Source organism: Lagopus leucura, unplaced genomic scaffold (assembly GCF_019238085.1).
Source record: "Lagopus leucura isolate 7727_CA_CO unplaced genomic scaffold, USGS_WTPT01 Super-Scaffold_100040, whole genome shotgun sequence".
Lineage (NCBI taxonomy): Eukaryota > Metazoa > Chordata > Aves > Galliformes > Phasianidae > Lagopus > Lagopus leucura.
The window spans coordinates 21,330-40,546 of record NW_024962289.1 but is presented as its reverse complement, the minus strand read 5'-3'; positions in this window follow the sequence as shown (position 1 = coordinate 40,546).

Below are 19,217 nucleotides of genomic sequence, written 5' to 3'. Positions count from 1 at the left end.
CTGCCCTTCTTCTGCCACGGCTGTTTGTTCCATGGAGCAAATCGCTTGCACGAAGTGATTATTCAGCGCGCTCTCACCTCGTAATACCATAAATTAAAAGGGCTCACGTAAATGAAGGAACTTCTCTCACACCTCGTGTTATCTCAATAACCTTCAGAGGCATTTATCCACCGCCATCTGATCCGTCAGAAAAACTGTGACAATAAACTCATTTAGTAAACGCATGCACTTTAAAACCTTCACTTCCACACCAAACGAGCAAACGCAGCCCGTGCTGGATGAGCTGCTGGGGATCAGCTCTCAATGGGGACACCCAATCCTCGCACTCCCATCCATCCAGGGACACCCAGGGCACCTCGAGGCATCACGGCAAAGCAAAGCTGAGGCCAGGATGGAGAGCAGCCACTGCTCTGTGGAGGAGGTGGTGCAGCATCGCAATCAGCAGCAGCACAGAGGCAGCTCAGAGCACAGCACTGTGCCGGCTGCACGGCACCCCAGCACCTGGGATGTGCACACAGCCATTAAGGATGACGTGTTGTGGTGGTGTGTGGAGGAATACAGGCAAGTGGCAGAGAAGCTCTTTGTGTAGGAAAGAAATCCACACCTCAATAAAAAGCACTGCCGAAGCGGGGAACACACTGAGTTCGTGGGAGGGTTTGGGAGAGCAAATGTGGAGGAAGCGGTTCTCCTCCTCCTCCAGGCTGGAAACATCATCTAAACCCTCCCAGGCTGCCAGGGTCCCTCTCCCATTTGGAAAAGCAGCAAAGGAACAGAATGGCACTGCAGCAGCCACCAGCAGGTTTGCATGCTTGGAAATGCGCTCCAGAACCACTTTTCCACCTCAATGCCCAACACCTGCAACCCCAAGAGACAACCCTAATGCCGTGCCCCAAAAGCACTTGCTGTAACCCCAACAGGAGTTCACCCAATGCTGCAGCAAAGCATTTGTGCATGCCCTTGTGCCAAAGCATTCTGTGGCGCTGAGCAATCGCACCCATCGCGTCAAAGGAGGAAAATAAACATAAATACATAAAATCAGATGGGTTTTTTTTCTCCAAAAGAACAAACAGAGGTTCTGCACAGCTCCCCAGAGCCAAGAACAAGTTCCCAGTGACCGGCCAGCTCCAAGCAGCTCTGCCAGCTCCAAGCCACTGCATTCAGCCTTCTGCAGAAATTACAAACTCTGAGCATTCACTCCATCTATTATACAGAGGGAAAAAAAAACCTAGCCTTCGTTTCTCGCTTTGTGAGGCTTTGTGCGGTTTGATCACGCCTCAGCCATTTTAGCCCGAAGCCTGGAAGCTCTTTGGGGAACGGAGTGTTTTAATCTGCATTTGCACAGCACCCAACAGAACGAGGCCTCCAGACCCGACTGCAGCCTTCAGGCACGCAAATAAAGCAGCAGCAGCACGCAGTGTCAGAAAGCTGCGATAAAACACAGCCCTCAGGACAGCCAGGAGAGCAGCGGGCAGGGAGGTGGAGTGGGGCATCCCTGGCCTCCAGGGCACAGCCGTACACCGTGCCCCACCGCAAGCACCGCACGTGGCACCACGCACAGTGGGGAACACCCCTGCTCGGGGCCAGGCTTCCACAGAGGCAGAGCAAGCGAGTTCCAACCCTTCCCAAAAGGCAGCCGAAAATAGCCGCTGTGTTAACGTCGTGCTTACTGGAGTGAGAAGCCAAGAAATCCCTGCTGCCACGCTCCCCACCGCAGCGTCTCCAACCCCACAGCAGCCACGGGGACGGGGCCATGCCCTCAAGTCCTACCGAGTGCTCCCAGCTACATTTGTTTACCTGGAGCATCCGTGTTGAAGTGTTCGGACGCAGCACCGCACACTGCTGCAGGCGCACGCACCAACAGAGCATCGCTGACATACAGAGGGCTGAACAACAGCTCTGGGTATTTACCCACGCAGCACCAATGAACCAGGTGACTCCAGAAGGCCCTCTGCACACAGACAGCCCCAAGCACAGCACCTCAGCACAGGGAAAGCTGCACGCCCTGCACCCATCTGCCCTGCACACACCTTCCCCACAGCAACGCTGCCCGCAGAGTCTCCAACCCCACTTCTCCTCTGCCCCATCTATCCCAGCGCCACCAAGCCTGACTTTTCATTACAATTCAGCTTCACTTGGAGGGTGTGATGTTAATTAGCTTAATATTCCCGTTCACGACAGTCCCTAATTAAGACATCCATTAAGAACCTATAACGCAAACTTAATGAGAAGTTGCACCAGGATTCTTCTTTATTTGCGCAGGCAAATAAAACGCTGCGAACGCTAACTTGGAGAGACGCCCTTAGGAATAGCCGGATTTCATTAACAGACGCACCTGAGCCGGGGAAATCGGACTGCCAGGAGAGCACGGCCGCATCGCGCAGGGGAGAAACTTCCTACTGCAAAGCACCGGGAGCTGCGCCGCGTAATGCCGCGCCGCCTCCCAGCGAGCCGAGCCGAACCGCTGCGCTCCCACCGACACCGGGGCTCGCACCGACGCCCCCCCCCCTCCAGGGTCACCCCAACGGAATCTCCCTGCAGCCTCCCCTCTCCCCGCTACCGCCCGACCGCCGCCCCCTCGGCTCCCGGTGACTCACGCGCTCAGAGGTCCCCGCGGCGGTGGCGGAGGCTCAGGGCAGCCGCGGGTCCCCGCCAGCCGAGCGGCATCTCCCAGCAGCGGGCGGCCCGGCGGCAGCAGGCGGCGCGGTACCGACTGGGCTCAGCCTCGCACGCGGCTGCGCCCGCGCCGCCGCCGCCGCCCCCGGAGCCGCCGAGCGAAAGAGAACGGAGCGCGCCCGCCTCCGGAGCCGCGGGGATGGGAGGTGGGGAGGTGGGGGGTGAAGCAGACAGGGGGAGGGAGCACGTGCGGCCGCACCGCCCCCGCCCCGGCGCCCCCGGCCCCCGCCTCCTCTCCTCTCCCTCGGCCGCGCCGCTGCTCTGTCGGTTTCGGCACCGAGCGACGGCAGAGACTGCGGGGTTCCCACCGTGCAGACGGGATCCCCCCCGCCCCCACCCTACGGTGCGCCCCTGCCAAAGCAGCGCAGCACGCCCAGCGCGCCCTCCCACCGCAGTTTCCCACCCCCAGCCGCACGCGGTCCCAGCCGTCGAGGCGCGCTCCCACCTCTGCAGCGTGCTCGTGATGAGCCCAGCACGTTCCCACCTCTGCCCTGCAAGAAGAGCCGGCTTTTTCCCCATTTCCGCCCTGAAAATGAACACGTTACAGCAGTGTCAAGCGGGGAGGTTATTTCCGCAGCGAGGCATTGCCCACTTGCAGGGAGCAGTGAGCACTGAACTGTCCCAAGGGCTTTATCTCTGTTACCGCGCGTTCAGCAGCACCAGCCCGGCGAGGAGCGACCGCACGCATTTCTCACCCACCCCAGCGGAAGGAGCTCTGGGCAGCGATCTCGGCATGCCCACAGCAGTGGGATGCGAGAATCTTTCTTCACTTCCTCCCACCTTACATAAGCAGGAGCAGACCTCAGGCTCCCCCAGCTCTGCTGTTTGCCTTCCCCTTGGAAGCCCGGTGCATTTCGACACTACAGGATTTTCCAAACCACAGCCTGCAGGAGGTCCCACAGAGCTGCCCCTTCTCCTCTGGCTCAGCAGCGGGATGCATAATCTCACTGCAGCTCAGCGCCCTCTATAAGATGTTTTGCACCTATAAGACGTGCTTGCATTCTGCTGCCACCCTAACACCGCCACTGCTCCCCTCCTGACACGTTTTCTCCTTCCTCCAAAGGCTCTGAGGAACAGAGAACATCATCAGGGTTACCCAGAGCAGCAGCGTGAACACAGACTACAAAATGCACCCATCCATCTCACCACCATTCTGCATGACACACTCCGTGCACAGCACCCTGTGGCCCTCATTCCCAACCCCGCCAGGACGCTCCTTGCTCTGCCCCGCTGTGCTGCTTCCTCACGGTTCACTGAGGCTGAAGATGCTTTAGGCAGCACATTTCGAGAATGCAGAACTGGGAAGGCAGGAGAGAGAGAGAGATGCTCTACAAAATCTCGCTGCACATCAAAGCCCTGAGCTGCTCCCAGAGCTGGGCCCGCTCAGCACAGCCCCATGCAGCGCAGGAGCCGGCGGTGCTGCCGGATTGCTAAGCAACCCCACGCTGTGCAGGGCTGCACACAGCCACCCCCGACCCCACAGAGCAGCCCACCTCACTGCTTCCAGGGCGAAGAGGAGGAGGGGTGGGAAAGGATGGCAGCGTGGAACGATGCTGAGGTAGGAGAGGCAGTTTGGAAAACACAAGTCAATAGAACCCTGCCTCTTGGCAAGGCTGCGATGCAAACCAGAAGGAACACGTATTAATCTGGAAAAAAATATTTGTTTTTCTTAGCTTATTTCACAGCCTATTTGCCATTTAGAGCCTCTGTTTGGAGGGAGGCAGAGTTGCTAAATGACTGTTGCTTTTTTATCTATAGTGATGGGAATGTTTTCTTTTCCATAGCTGCGACTGGAAAAGAGACCTGTTGTGGCTCTGCCTGGGGTTTTCCTTCGATGCAGACGCTATAAACCAGAGCCACAGCAAAACCGCAGCATGCAGGGATCCTCCAGTCCCCTGCACTGAGCATCACGTCCCTCCTGCTCCCCCTGCAGCACCTGAGCAAGGGCAGTACTGGGCTCCAGCCCTGCAGGGATCACCTCTAAGATGCAGCAAAGCGCTCAAAGCAAGGAGAGGAGACAGGAGGGGTCACCCCCAAGTTACCCCAGTGGCTCAAGCTCTTGGGGACCCCAGATTTACAAGTGCCCAAATACAGCCCACCCCCTTCAGAGCACCCCCAGGCTTCTGCTCACCCACACAGGCACTGCCTGGCACAGGTGATGCTGGGCACCCACTGAGCCCCACAGCTCTGTGTTCAGTCCCTTGCACGAGGGCGCACGGCCACACGCTCTACCCAAAGGCATTGCCCCTGCAGAACACCAGGTACCTGCACAGCCCCTGTAGGGTGGGGGGAAATTTGGAAGGGCCTGGATGTGCTGATGGCAACGTCAGAAGCCCTGACCCACAAAAACCCAAAGCAGAACATGTAATACCCAAACAGAAAGTGACTGCACGCCTGGTCGTGGGCGAGAGCAGCCTGCAAAGCGTTCTCCTGCACCAAAGGGATAAGGAGAGAGAGCCCATGCTAATGCACTCTGAAATAATGCTTTTTCAAAAACAATTTATGATAGATTTCATAGCAAAGTTATGCAACGTAATGAGCAAATCTAAAACATAATTGTCACTGCGCATTAACAGCAAAACCCTGAGCCTCTACCACACTAACAAACTTATTAAATCAGCGAGCGTTGCGCTGCATCAGTCAATTACTCCAGCAACACTAAGATCACCAGAGCAATCTGATATCCATTACAGAGGGAGGAGGAGGGAGAGCGTGCAACTGGAGCTGCCCACAGCGTGACACGTTCTGAAGCATCACATGTCCTTACATTTCTGATGCGGGGCTGCACCTGTGGGATATTTGCAGCCACTTCATAGAGCAAGCTCAGCATCTGCCAGGGCAGCTCCGTTGCCTGGCTCCATCCCTGTGCTCTGAGCTCACCCCTGGCTCCGGGGAGGGCAGATTCCCAGCTGTTGGCACAGCTCTGTGTCCCCAGCGCCGCCATCCCATAATGCTCCGTCCATGCAGGACTGCCAAACACGGAATAACCTCATTCTGAGGTGAGCCTGGGAAGGCATCCCTGCAAACACCTGGAGCAAAGCGCGCCTCGGTGCCGTGATTTGACACAGCGCTAATTATGCAAATTAATCACCGGTAAATCAGGTGTGTGTATTTATTTATTTTGTGTTTTGCACAACAACCAGGCAGGAAGAGCGCTGTGAGAGGAGCACTGCCCCATTTATCCTGATAAGGACTGCCTGCTAATTAACACGTTGCGCCATCCAACCTCACCTCCTGTTTTGAGACCACATTCCCCATTGACTCGTGGGCATCGCACCACTCCTGGCTCCCAATGCTTCCCCACAGAGAACAAACCATGCTGGGGACACAGCCCTCTTCCAACAGGGAGGGATTTTCTTTCTCTCACCCCTCTTTGCTCCGAGGTTCCAATAGTTGAAAATGAAAACAGAGCAACAGTCGCTGCAGCAGCTGAGGATGGGGATGGAGAGGGGCCGCCCCACCGTGCAGCACTGCCATCCCCTTCATTCCAAACACAGCGCTTTGGGAACACAGAGACAACTCTATCAGGGGAACAGGAGCTAATTAAATTTGCCACGATCGTTGGAGAAGAAATTATTTAATATTCTGCATGGAGTTGAATATCTGAGAGCATGAAGAGCCACGTTCTGTCGGAGATCCTCCCCGGTGCTGGGGGCAGCACGTGTGGGACGTGGTGATGTGGGGCTGCCATGTCTCACATGGGGCAGGCGGTGCTGACCTGCAACACCATCATCCAGCCCTGCTCTCACAGCCAACGTTTTGTGGCAGCTCATCCCCTCTGCTTTGCCACTCGACTCCAATTTCAGCCTGGGCAAGGAGCAGGAGGGGACCCAGCACCCTCCCCACAAGACTCTCAGCGTGTCCATCCATCCACACTGCTGCTCTCCCCCCATGCTGGCTGCTGAGACCATCCCAGCCCTAAGCAGTGTATAGCATGCAGCAGTGCATGCAGACAGCAGCCCCACGCCACCCCTGCACACAGCTGGCGACCAGGAACGCTGCCAGTCCCCCTCCACCCCAGCTCCTTCCTTGGACATTTAGAAGCCAAATGTCGGGCTCCACTCGCTGCCATTGAGACCAAAAATGCAGTGGGTGCTTCCCAAAGGCATTCCACTCCCCAGCTTCCATCCCACTGCCTTCACCCCTTCCACTCTTCCCACCGCAAGCACATGCATAGGGAAGTGATTACAAGCAGCAATAATTTTCCTTCTGTATTTATGTCACCAATACTTTCTGCTAATTCTTGAGGCTGCCAGCATGGAAGCACTAATACCTCTGCAAAAGACAAAGCAATTATTTCTAAACATAGCTCCCTTCCCTTGCGCTGTCACCATCTAAATCACTAAACCCCTGCTCTGTTGACAGCATCTTCTTCTCAGTAGCAAGAGGAAAAAAAGAAGTTTCATGTTTTGTTGGTTTCTCTCCCTCCCAAAAAAGCATATCCAGAGGCATTAAGCAAGCAAACATTCCCATCCCAGGGCCTGAGCCCAGCACTGAGCACATCCCCAGTGAGGTCCATAGGGCACTGCCAACAGGGTCAGCCCTGGGGGGAGCTCAGTGGGGGGAGAGAAGCAACCAGAGGCCGAGTTCTTATCAACTGCCCCTAAAATATCTCCGTAACATCTCACATCCAACCTACACTAGCACCGCCGGTAATTAACAGCTATGTTTTAATTAAACATTGATTAACTCCTAATTAGTCTAATGATTAGTCACCTGAAGGAGACAAAGCAAAATACTGGATCTGCCAAGACAGGAGAGGGAGAAGGCAAATGATGAAAGATGAGAGGAGACTGAAATTCCTTCCCTGCATCCCTCCGGGCCAAATGTTTTCTCTCATTCCACTCCTTTATAAATGAGCCCTTCGATGTGAATTTTTCGAGTTGTGGCAAGTCTGATAAAGTCTCCTGTTAGTGATGCAGAGGAGACAGACTTTCTTTTTTTTCCTCCTGCCTTTTCCATCAGATTTCAGCTTGTTAATGCAGCTAAAGAGCTCACGAGTAGCCAAATTAGTCTCCATCGCCAGAACAAAGCGAGCTGGGGCTGCACCTTTCCTCCAGCAATGCCCCAGTGTGAGCACTGCACAGACAGCAAGAGGATGCCATGGGTGCCTCCCCACAGCCCTTCCCCTTTTTGGGATGGGGCCGTTTACCCACGTTGCTCAGAGAAATCACTCCTGGCTGAAGGCTGTGGACGTGCTGGCAGCAGGGCACGCTATGGGATGTACTGGGTGGCTCATGTACGCTTGGAGCCCTCACTCACAACAGGAGCTCTGCCTGCACCTCACCTCCCCCAGAGGCACCGTGGGACCTTGGCAGAGGTCGGAACCTTTCCTGCAGGCTCTTGGATCGATCGTTCCTCCTCCTCCTGGAGCAGCATCAGCAGGGAACCCCCGGAGCTCCCCATGCTGCCCACCCCGGGGGTCACTGCAAAGCATTTCCTTCAATCCCTAAGGGAGGGGGTAAGGGGGGAGCAGCAGGAAGGGTCTGTGCCTCCCAGAGCCACGCAGCACCGCCACCCCCCGCACGCTCACCCGGGGGCTCCCAGGAATGCCGTGGAGATCCCAACGCATGCAGTGCATCCAACCAAGAGCTGCAGGGAGATGGAGGTGGCTACGGCTGCTCCGTGCTTCCCTACAGAGCAACCCGCTCCTGGGGCTCCTCTGTTCTTCCCCGCTTACGCAACCGCACAAAATGTAGAAGGAAGGAAGGAGGGGAAAAAAAAAAAATTGGAAAAAAAAATCCCCTCGATGCTAATTTAGCCGAGGAGCTCCAATGGGTTTGCATGAGAAGGCAGTTTCAGCAGAGCGGAGAGAAGAAAAACGAAATAAATTTGAAAAGATCGGCCATATCTGAAACAGTGCTGCTGCAAGAACCCTGCAGAGCCACCTGCACCCTGCTCAGCACCCGCTGGGAGAAGCAAACGGCAGCAGTATCCCTTTGCAAACCCTGCGTCCCTTTGCAGCAGCACAGCACTGCCCAGCAGCACAGACAGCCCCGATGCCTCCCCCTTCCCCCCCTCCAGCATCCCCAGCCATGGGCAGGGGGCCCACAGCCCACCCCCCCCCTTCCCCAGACCTTTGGCCATTGCAGGTTTAGCAGTGCAAAGCACGGCTTCGTAGCAGCTGAGGTCGGTGGGATTGATTTCTTGTTTTGTTTTAAGTGCAGCTAATCTAATAGTTAATTTATTTAAATTGATAGGGCAGAGAGAAATTACATTTCTATCTTCTCCGAATAGATTTTACACCACCTGTGGCCCAGGTGAGCTCAGAGCTGGGCTAAAGGCCCCACTGCATCCCTACCACAGCTGCCTTCGTCAGCCGTGACATTTTTCATCTCATTACTGCCATTTTAGCAAACAAACCAGTGTAGGCTTTTATTTTATCACAACACGTTTAGCCATGGGGACGCAGCTCCTGCCCAAATCACCCACAATAAACAGCAGGTCCAAGGACAGATCTCTCAGCTCCATGGCCAAAGCAGGGCACTGAGCACCCAGCTGCTGCCCACGGCGCATGCAGAGCCCCCCCCAGCCCTACATTCAGCCATAGGTTTCCTGTAAGAGTCAGCACCGTGCCAGATTTATGGAGGATGCTGCTCAGTATTTCACGAGTGCTGCAGGCAATCCCATGGCTGCCACTGCGGCTGCACAGAAAGCACTTTGTAGATTTGATTATGCGATAAGGGGCATCAGGAATGCAACTTGTTGCCTATATCCCAGAGTAATTAATTTTGTCTGCATCGAACAAGTGACATAATTTGAAGATTTCTGGGCTATGGATTAAGTAAGGCCAGACGAGAGCGTCCTCATTGGCTCCGAGATTAATTAACACCAAGAAGGAAAGCGAGCTCTCTGCTCTGCAGGATTGGTTTGCTGGCACATTTTTGATCTACCTGCCCAGCCCATGGCTGACCCCAAGGACAGCACATCCAGCATAGCCAGGCTGGGAGCAGCAGCCCCCATTGATCAGGGCACAGGAGCCCCATTGGGACCCATTCCTGTAGCAGGACATCGAGGGATGCCAGAGACACCCAAACTTCAGGGCTTCCCTCTGGGCCCAAGCCATGTGCTCCAGCCAGAGGCAGGCACAGAGCAGGACACATCCATACGAAGGCACAGAGGGGCTCAGGATGGGGATTTCCCCTCATCCATCCCAGACTTACTTAAAATTTCTCAAGTGGGGTTGGAAAAAAAAAACAACCAGGGCTCCGTGCGGCGTTTATTCATGAGCCAGGCGTTCCATTCAATGCGCCTCGCCACGCAGGATCAAAGATACAGAGCAGCACCTAATTAATTATTTCTCCTCTTCTTCTCTAACATCCCCTCGTTGAGAGCCGAGTCCCAGAATCTAAAAGCCTCCCTTTCAATGACTCCGCATAATGAGATGGATTTGGACTCCAGCAAATTTGTTCGGTTTTATGGAGTATTACATGAAAATGCTGTGAAATTAAGTTCTGTCTTTGCTATCACGCCACGGCCATCAGAGCGCTTTTATGTATGGCACTGAGACTAAAAGATGGGAAAGTGAGCCCTTGCTGCAGTAATGTGGCAAACGGGGAGAGGGAGGAGCCGTGCAATGGAGATGACATGGTGGAGGGTGAGACTGGGGAAATGATGAAGGAAACAAGAAAGTGATGCAGATGAAGAGGACAAACCGAGAGCCCAGAATGGGGCCAACAGAGCGGTGCAGCAGCAGGGGGTGGGAGTCCCCATGTCTCCTTCCAAGCCCCACTGCTGAGCCCATCCTGCTCTCTCACCTTCCTCCCTTCCCACCTCTCCTTGCTCCCTTCCCCTTCACACTCGCTCCCTCTGCTCAACCCCACAGCCACCTATTTCTTCCCTTGGCAACTTTATAACCCATTTCCTTGCCTGACAGCAATTAAGCAAATGCTTCGCTTCCAATCCCACGGCCCGTAAACAATGGAAAAATAAAATGCTACAAAGGAAAAGGCAACGAGATCCACACACACACATCTGTGGAGGGCAGGGGAAGTTGGGGACAACGTCAGTCGGATCAGATGCTGCACACCTCCCCGCACGCTGCTCAGCTCCCCATCCCCAAACACACATTTGGGGAGGGAGGCATCCCCAGAGCGCTTGGAGAGCACCGAGCTGCCTGCATGGATGGCACTTACATAAAATGAAACGGCCAAAAATAAATAAATAAGAGGAGGAGGCAGCAGCACTCCCCCCCACGGTGATGTATGTGATTTTTGGTGCCTGACAGGCCCTGAGCCTCCAGGGAGCCGCATTGATAAATCGCACCTTTCAGTTGGCAGCCAGGCTTAAAGAAACCCAGCGCATCCAATGGTGGCACTCAGCCCTCAATCTGGGGCTGCCCACCACGAGTCCCAGCCACCTGATGGGAGCTGCTCCTGCATTAGCACGGCGAGAGGCTTTCTGATGTACAAACCGCTGGGAACACGGAGCCCTGCGCCGAGGAAACTCAAACAGACACACTTTCTAATTTCCATGACAACTGTAACAGGGTATTTGCTCGGTTTGGGAGAGCCCGGGTGTGCAGGAATGCGCTCATTAGGCACAGAGAGAGGAGAGAGGCTTTTGCCAAGCAGCAGTGCCCTGGTGCACATCAGGGGCAGGATGGGGCTGGCGGTGCTGGGGGGTCCGGGAGGTTCCCTGTTGGTTCCTGTGGTGGGATACATTCAACACCTCAGGGAGGTGGAGGGAACAGCAGCTCATGTCAACGTGTGCAGAGCAGGACAGGGCAGAACAGGGAACTGAACCAGAGGCAGGCTGTGCTGCTGGGATGCACGGCCGCACAGTGCTGTGCTGTTACCTCGGGATGGGGCTGAAGGCTCAGTGCATGGCCAGTGCAGCTCGGCTGGACTGAGCTCCATCCCCTCCCTGAGGAGCTCAGAGGACAGAGGGACCAGCAAGCAGTTAGCAAGCAAGAGAGAAATCCAGGCGATTACTGAAAAGCTTGGACATGGCAGTGAATCCCATCGCTGCCAACAGCATCCCCAAGCCATTAAGAGAAAAAAAAAAAAAAAATCAAGATGTGGACAGAATTAGATTGGCCATAGGTGAAAAATGGCTCAATTATTTCTAGTGCCAGAACCGCAGAAGGACATTTCCCTCTGCTCCTGATCCACAACCTCCCACTAATTAGCAGACCTAGCAGAGAGAAAAATGCTCCGAGCTCTGAAGAGAGCAACAGCTTGAGACTACACAGCCACGGCCACATCCAGGCACATTTGTATGCACTGCATAAGCTGGGCACAAAGCAACGCACATGCAGAATTGCATGCTGGCAGATAGGAACTTGCCATGAGAGGAGCTGCCTCCTGCAGCCATAGGGTGGGCTCCCAGCCAAAGCCAGCCCTGCAGACCCCCCTCTCAGCTCCTGGGACGCTGAGGGCTCTGTCCTGCCCCAGCATCTCTGCTGGGATCACGGTGGCACAGCACTGCTCCCACACAGCGGCGATGCAGCACAGCAGAATCCAACAGCCCTGAGCTGGAAAAAGGCACAGCCGGGATGGGAGAGCTGCAGGCATGCAGGGGAGGACAAAGCCTGGAGGAGAATCCAGCTCTTTGGGAACAGGCTGGAGGACAGAGATAACTGCGGGCGCTAGCTCACCATCCTCTCTCCTCTTTGTAAGCAGGCATCTTTTAAGGCAACTGATGCATAAAAACAACAAAAAAAAAAAGTTACCAGGAGGCCCTGCCCCCTCCCTGACAAACTTCTGAACGTGCTGTCATCAAGAAAAATGATGCTGGCAAGAGAGAAATCCGCTGGGGTTGCTGGCAATTTACCAGGCTCCAGCCCCAATGAGTGTTTATCAATAATTTCAGGATCTGCCTGTCGCAGCCACCGACTCCACGCTCAGGCGCAGATCTCCGAGCAGCGCGGGTGTCAGCACCGCCACGGGGAGAGGAGGCACGATGAAAAGGGAAATCAATTAACCGCTCCTCAGGAGCAGGGATTTGCCAGCATTACAGGGAAAGGTCTGTTCACCTTGCTGTAACAGGAAAAGACTTAAACGCTCCTCGGTGACACAAAGGCACGTCCCAAGCCACGGAGAGCTGATGCCGTGGGCAGCTGAGCTGCAGTCAGGGACAGCGATGGTTGCAGCATCACTGCAGAAGAGGGAGCAATAAAGCAGCAGCATCTGCACGCTCTGAGCTGCCCATGGCCTCTGTTGGGGCAGCTGCATGCCCCGCAGCTCCCCAGCAGCCCTGTGGGGCTGTGCCTTGCCCTCGTTGCACAGCCTTTGACCTGAGGGCAGCTACTGCACCCAGCCACGGAGAGCAAGGCATTGCATCTGCATCACCGTGTGTAAGAGCTGCTAATGCATCCGCCTTCCTGAATGGGTCTAATGGCTTTCCGAGCCAGGGGAGGCCGGTCTCTTAAACACCCTGTAGTGCTGAGCTGCACAACACAACCAGGCATTGCATGAAGAAAAAAAAAAGATATCCCTCCCTTCTACATTTTAACTCTGCCACCTTTCGCATTTGATACCACATATTTATGAGAAATAGTGAATATTCCTTTCCTGTTACTCACTTTTGTGCCACTCCTGAGTTTATAAAACTCCACAATCTGTCACCCCAATTATCTCTCCAACCAAGAGACCCCTAATTAATAGGTTCTTCTCTAACAGGAGCTGCCCTGTGCCTTTGGTCAGCCTTGTCATCCTTTACCTTTTCTAGTTCAACCACCTCCTTTCTGTGATTGGGAAACCACAGCCACACAGAACATTTGCACTGCAACACAGCATATTATACCTTGGCATAACATTGCTGCTGTTTTGTTTTCAGTCTCTCTCCTAACAACTGCTAACAATCAATTCGCTTTATTTGACTGACACCACGCACTGAGAAGACATTTTCATAGAACTACCCACAGACACTGCAAGATTCCTTTTCCCAAGCAGGAAATATTGAAGGTCTGCTTTGTTGTTGGTTTTTCATTGGGGTTTTTTTTTTTTCTTTCATAGTTGAGAATGTGTTCTCATTTGTATTACTCAGCTTCAGCAACATTCATCTGCTATTTTACCATCCAGCTGCTCGCAGCCCTGCCCAATCAGCTTCAAACTATCCAGCTATTATGCAAAACTCTCAGATGAGATTGATAGAGGCAGATAAGACACAAAACCCACAGACCAGCTCTCCTACATGGGAGCCAACCTCATAGAGTCATTAAGACTTCTGAGCACACCCAGCCCAACCATCCACCTACTACCAACACTGCCCACTGAACCATGTCCTTTAGTACCACATCCACACATTTCTTGAACACCTCCAGGGATGGTGACTCAACCACCTCCCTGGGCAGCCATGTACATCCCCACATCCTCCTCCCAAAGCCTTTTATTTCACTCCATGTTTCTCTGCAGGCAGCGCGACCCCAGAGGCTCAGATAATGAGGACAACGATAGCAACAAGCGAATAAGGGAACATGTGGTGGTTTTCTTGTTCAGCTGGGTTTTTAGCTGCAGAAGCAGTCTCTTCACGTGGCCTTCATGAGCCTTTCACAGTTCTTTACTATGAGAGAGGTGAGGCGCTGGAAACAGCTGCCCAGAGAAGCTGTGGATGCCCCATCCCTGGAGGTGTTCAGGACCAGATTGGATGAGGCCCTGGTCTAGTATTAAATGGGGAGGTTGGAGATTCATGATCCTCGAGGTCCTTTCTAACCTGGACCATTCTGTGATTCTTCCTCCCTCTGAGATGACTTGACACCTTACCAAAGAGCTGGGAAAAGCCCAGGCATCTGTGGCCATTTGGCCAGAGCTGCAGAGACCAAAAAAGCCCAGTTTCCAACTGAAACGGCTGCCTTGAGCCAGAGGGAGGCTACACCACCTCCACTGCAGTAAACCCCTACCCTCTTCCAGATGGAGGGGGGGGGGAATTAAGAGAGGATTACAACCCCCAGGCACGTATTGACAGCAACGTGCAAATCAATCGGGAGCAACGGAGCACGCCATTAAAGCACATTCGGACTTCGCAGAAGGGTCGGGAGCACCGAGGAGGAATTTGGAAGGGGGAAGAGCTCCGTCTGGAGCGCGGAGGGCGGCTGCGAGGGCGCGGTGGGCCACGGCCGGAGTCAGCACCGCGGACAGCGCCCGCAGCCCCGCCGGCAGCCGCCACGTGGAGGGAGGCGACCTGAGGCCTGTGGTGAAGAGAGGCCGGACTTCAGACACCGCCTCTGAAAGGAGCAGTTCTTAATTAATATTAATTATTATTAATTATTGGCCGTGCATCGTGTCAGACCTTCTCGTGCGTTTACGCTCCCTCCCTGGGTAACTTCATCCCTGCCTGCCCCTCTTACGACAGCGAGGTGATAACGCAGGCAGGTCCTGTGCTGCTGGGTGCCCCCGAGCCACGGGCCTGGTGTGGCTGTAATGCATTGGTGACATCGTTATATTTACGGGTATTTCTAGAGGAAGAAAAAGGCTGGTGGGTGTTCATATGTTCTTGTTGTATTATTTAAGAGAAGCCATTTGAGAGCACGGGAGAAGCAGTGTCTGCTCCCAAAAGGAGGAAAAATAATGGAGGGGAATATTTGCAAAAAGCTCAGTTAAGTAAATATTTTATGCCCAATAATGTTATGGCTTTTGAATGATGCATGCAAGGGAGTTGAAAGGAGGTGAGGCACAGAGCGAGGCAACATACATTGTGTGCGTGGAGTGCAAAGGTGTTCGTGTGGGGGGAGGACAAAAGGAAACGTGGTGCCCAGGCTGCTGCACCTCACCCCAGCTGGGCGAGCTGCAGGAGGAGGCAGCACAGCAGGGAAAGACCAACCCCAATTCTGGATTGACAATGCCCTTCTGTATCAGGAAAGTTAGAGCTGATCTTACAGAGGAGTGGCTTTTGTCCCCAAGTGGATGACACCTGCTGACAGGCTGACCCTTCTGCTGTGTTTAGTGCCACATCATAGGGAGGGATGGTGAGAGAGATCTGCATCCCACTGACCAAGAGGAGGAGGGACACAGGGGGCAAGGAACTGGAAGACAAGCAGATGGTCCAGGAGGAAAAGGAAGATGGGAAAAGCAGAAGGAAGGCCAACCAGGCAGAGGGAGGCAGCAGGGCTGCCAAGGGGAAGAAAGCAGTGCTGGCACAGGCAAGGATGATGCTCTGACCTGGGGAATTCTGCCACTTGCAGGCAGAAGCACGGGGTGAGCATCAGGCATGAGGTAAGCACAGAAGGGAGTAAAATACCATTAAGCATAACAAGAAATGTACTTGATCAATGAGCTCTGCAGCTGAGGATCAATGGGAGGCAGACACAGCCATTAGCTAAGAAAGCTGAGAAAGAGCCCCAGGCTCTGATGAAGTGGTCAATACCACGTTTAACTGAGCAGCAGAGGAAGGGTCCCCAACAAAGAGCAGAGCCAGGATGCAGCCAGGAGAGATGGGACTCCCACCTCATTCCTCAGGGCTCAGACCCCCAGCAGAGCCCAGGCCAGGGCTTGTTGAGAATCACACACACAGGCTTCCTCAGGAGACAGGTTTGATCTTCACCCTCTGAGTAAATTCAGAGCCAACAGCCACACGGGTAGCACCCCTGGCCCCAAGCCTGGCACTGAGACCCCACCACACTGCTGCCCAGGACTCCATCAGCACCCGATTGCTGCACCAAACTGACCTCTCACTGCTCTGCACTCCCTTCACACATCCTCTGAGGCTGTCTGCTGCAATCCTGACCCATTGCACCGCTTCTCACTCTGCTGAAACCCCACAGCCAGAGCCTGACCTCGATGAACCAAGCTAGCAGAGAAGAAAAGCAGCACTGATCTCTGTGAGCCTGCAGGGACTAGACACATAACCAGCGATGTCTCAGGAGCTTTAGAGCCTGGGGTTGTGCTAAAGGCTGAGTCTGTGTGTGAAGACAATGAGACAAGCAGCTGTCCCCTGGGGTCCCTCCTGGGGAGAGCTCCTTGCACCCAAGGGGGCTGAAATTAAAGCCCCTCTCCCAGGGGGCTGCTCCAGGCTCCTGCCACAGGATGTGCTGCAGCCCTTCATCACTGCAGGCAGCACAAAGCACGTTCCCATCATTGCCCTGCAGGAATAGCTGTGTGGTGACCCAAGTCTGGGCAGAGGGGCATAGTTTTTTGAGCCCTGACCTTGGGCACACTTCAGCAGTTCCCTCTGGCAGAGCTCTGCCCCCTCCCTGCATTACTCACACATTCCTACAGATCAAATGCTTTCAGCAGCAAGCACAGCATCTCCTGAGAGAGGCAGATGGCAAAACTCCCAGCCCAGCCAGCAGTGGCCAACCAGGCAAACACCTGCAGGAGGAGCTTCCTGTTGGAGAGATGGGGACAGTGCAGACCCTCCCCATCACCCACCCACAGTGATCCCTACAGCATGCAGGTGGGCACACAGAAGGTTCCTCCTCCACTGGGCACAGCCCCCTCCAAAGAGCCACACCTGCTGTGCTCTGCAGGGAACTGATCCTGCTCAGCTCCTGTTGCCTCCCAGCTGTCCCAGCACAGCTTCCAGCCCCCCAGCAGCCCCACACACCTCCCTCTGTCTGCAGTCCAGGCCATTGAGCTGCACAGCTCATCCCAGCTCTGCTCACCGGGGCAGCACTGCAGTCTTAGCCATAAGGTCCCAGCACTGGGTACTTTAATAGCACTAATGAGCTCTTGGTACACTCACAGCTCTGTGTCAGGAGCCCAGAGGAGCACTGCAGACCCCCCCACACATCAGAGGAAAGAGCAGGTTCTGTATAAGCACACACAGGGGCAAACCAGGACACCTCAAGCTGCTTTGTTCAGTTACCTTCCCACTCTCCTAGCAACCTCCCCTCCCTTTTCCTTCCTTCTCCCTCTTCTCAGAGGGCTACACACATAATGCTTTGACCATTGGGTCAGAGTAACCTCTGTACAAAACGGAGCTCTTTGGGGCTAGGCAGCAAAGCAAAAAAAAAAAAAAATATTTCCTTCCTTTCTGTCAACCCATCCAGTTTGCCATTTCCAGCCTTCAGCCAACCTGCCAAGCACCCAGAATTGCTGTCACTACTTTCCTGTAGGAGACAGCAGCCATTCACCCACTCAGGCCCCACTCCTCACCTCTCTGGAAGCTTCACACACACCCAGGTCTGCACCTCACTCCCCTTTCTGCTAGGTTCCTCTTTCTAGGCTTGGGAAAGGCAGCACCAAATAGGCAGCTGGGATGTGGGGGGGGGGGGGGGGGCGCCCATTTATAAAGCAACCCATCCCTCCCCCAGCAATCAGTGAGGCTCACCTGTGCCCACTCCTTCACCCCATTAGCAGTGAGCAGCTCCAGCTGTGCCAGTAATGGTGCCTGCAGAGCCAAGTGGCCGCCCCAGGGGTCAAAGCATGAAATCCTTGTCAGAAACTCGAGTGGCAGCCTTCATCCTGCTCTCCCCAAAAAGTTGCAATTTTATTTTCCATTTAAAAAATAAAAAGAAAGAAAGAAATCCATGTGACTCACACAGACCTCTGCAGATGTCACAGTGGGCCCTCGGCTTCCCCGTGGGGAACACCTATGGGTAGTGCTCCTGCTTGGAGCTCCCAGGCACCCACACACAGTGAAAGCATCAGCCGCACTCCCAGCGCTGCTCCCACGGCCCCAGCAGCATCAGCAGCATCAGTGAGGGGTCTGTGAGCCATGGCAGCCCCTCGGCCACAGCTGCTCATAGGGTGAGAGTGGGGTTCTGCTGGTGCCAGATCAACTGCATCAGCTCCAGGTGCAGATCAGCAGAGTCTCCAGGTAGAGCGGCCAAAGGTAACGTTCTTTATCTGCACCTCATGCTCCACAGATACTGAATATCAAAATGCACCTCTATACACTCCTGTTACTAAGTGCTCCTTAGAGATTAGAGCACTGCTCCTCCTCAGTACCATCTTCTCTTTCCCAGTAGAGCAGATGGACACGATAACTTATCAGGACCTTCCCACGTGCTGTTCATCAGTAACAGCACAGGGACTTATCGACTCACCTCACATCAGCATGTGGAATATTTAGGGCTACTCCCGAGCTGGGCAGGAGATAACATATTTATCAAGGAACCCTTTGACCCCTCAGTGTCTGGCAGGCCTCTATATCCTCATGGAGAGGACAATACTGGGGGGATGCTCAGGGGTACCAAGGCCAGGAAGGGAGAGCCATGGGCAGCACAATTCATCTGCTCACCTCACCCTGGGAGAGGACATGCTGGGGGATGAGCCCAGGCAGATCTGGGAACCAAAGGAGAGATGGTTGAGCTCAGTGAGGCAGGAGAATGGCACAGCACTTGGGTAGCGAAGCAGCCAAGGAATACATCCAGAACCTGAGCAGAGAGAGAGAGATGAGCAAAGACACAAAGGTTGAAAGTTCAAGCCCCGGGGACCCATGTCAACCTCTGTTACATAAGTCTAGAAAAGCCTTAAACTTGGTTTTGCTGAGAAAGGAGGCGTCAGCAATGATAAAACCCCAGAGAAGTCATAAAAATTACAGACGGTGATAAAATGGGATGTCAGCACAGCAGAGCTTCGCAGCAGGCGATGGGACCAGGGCCGGCACTGCAGCACGGAGGGGTCCCCATGGGGAGGGGACATGGGCTGCCAAACATGGTG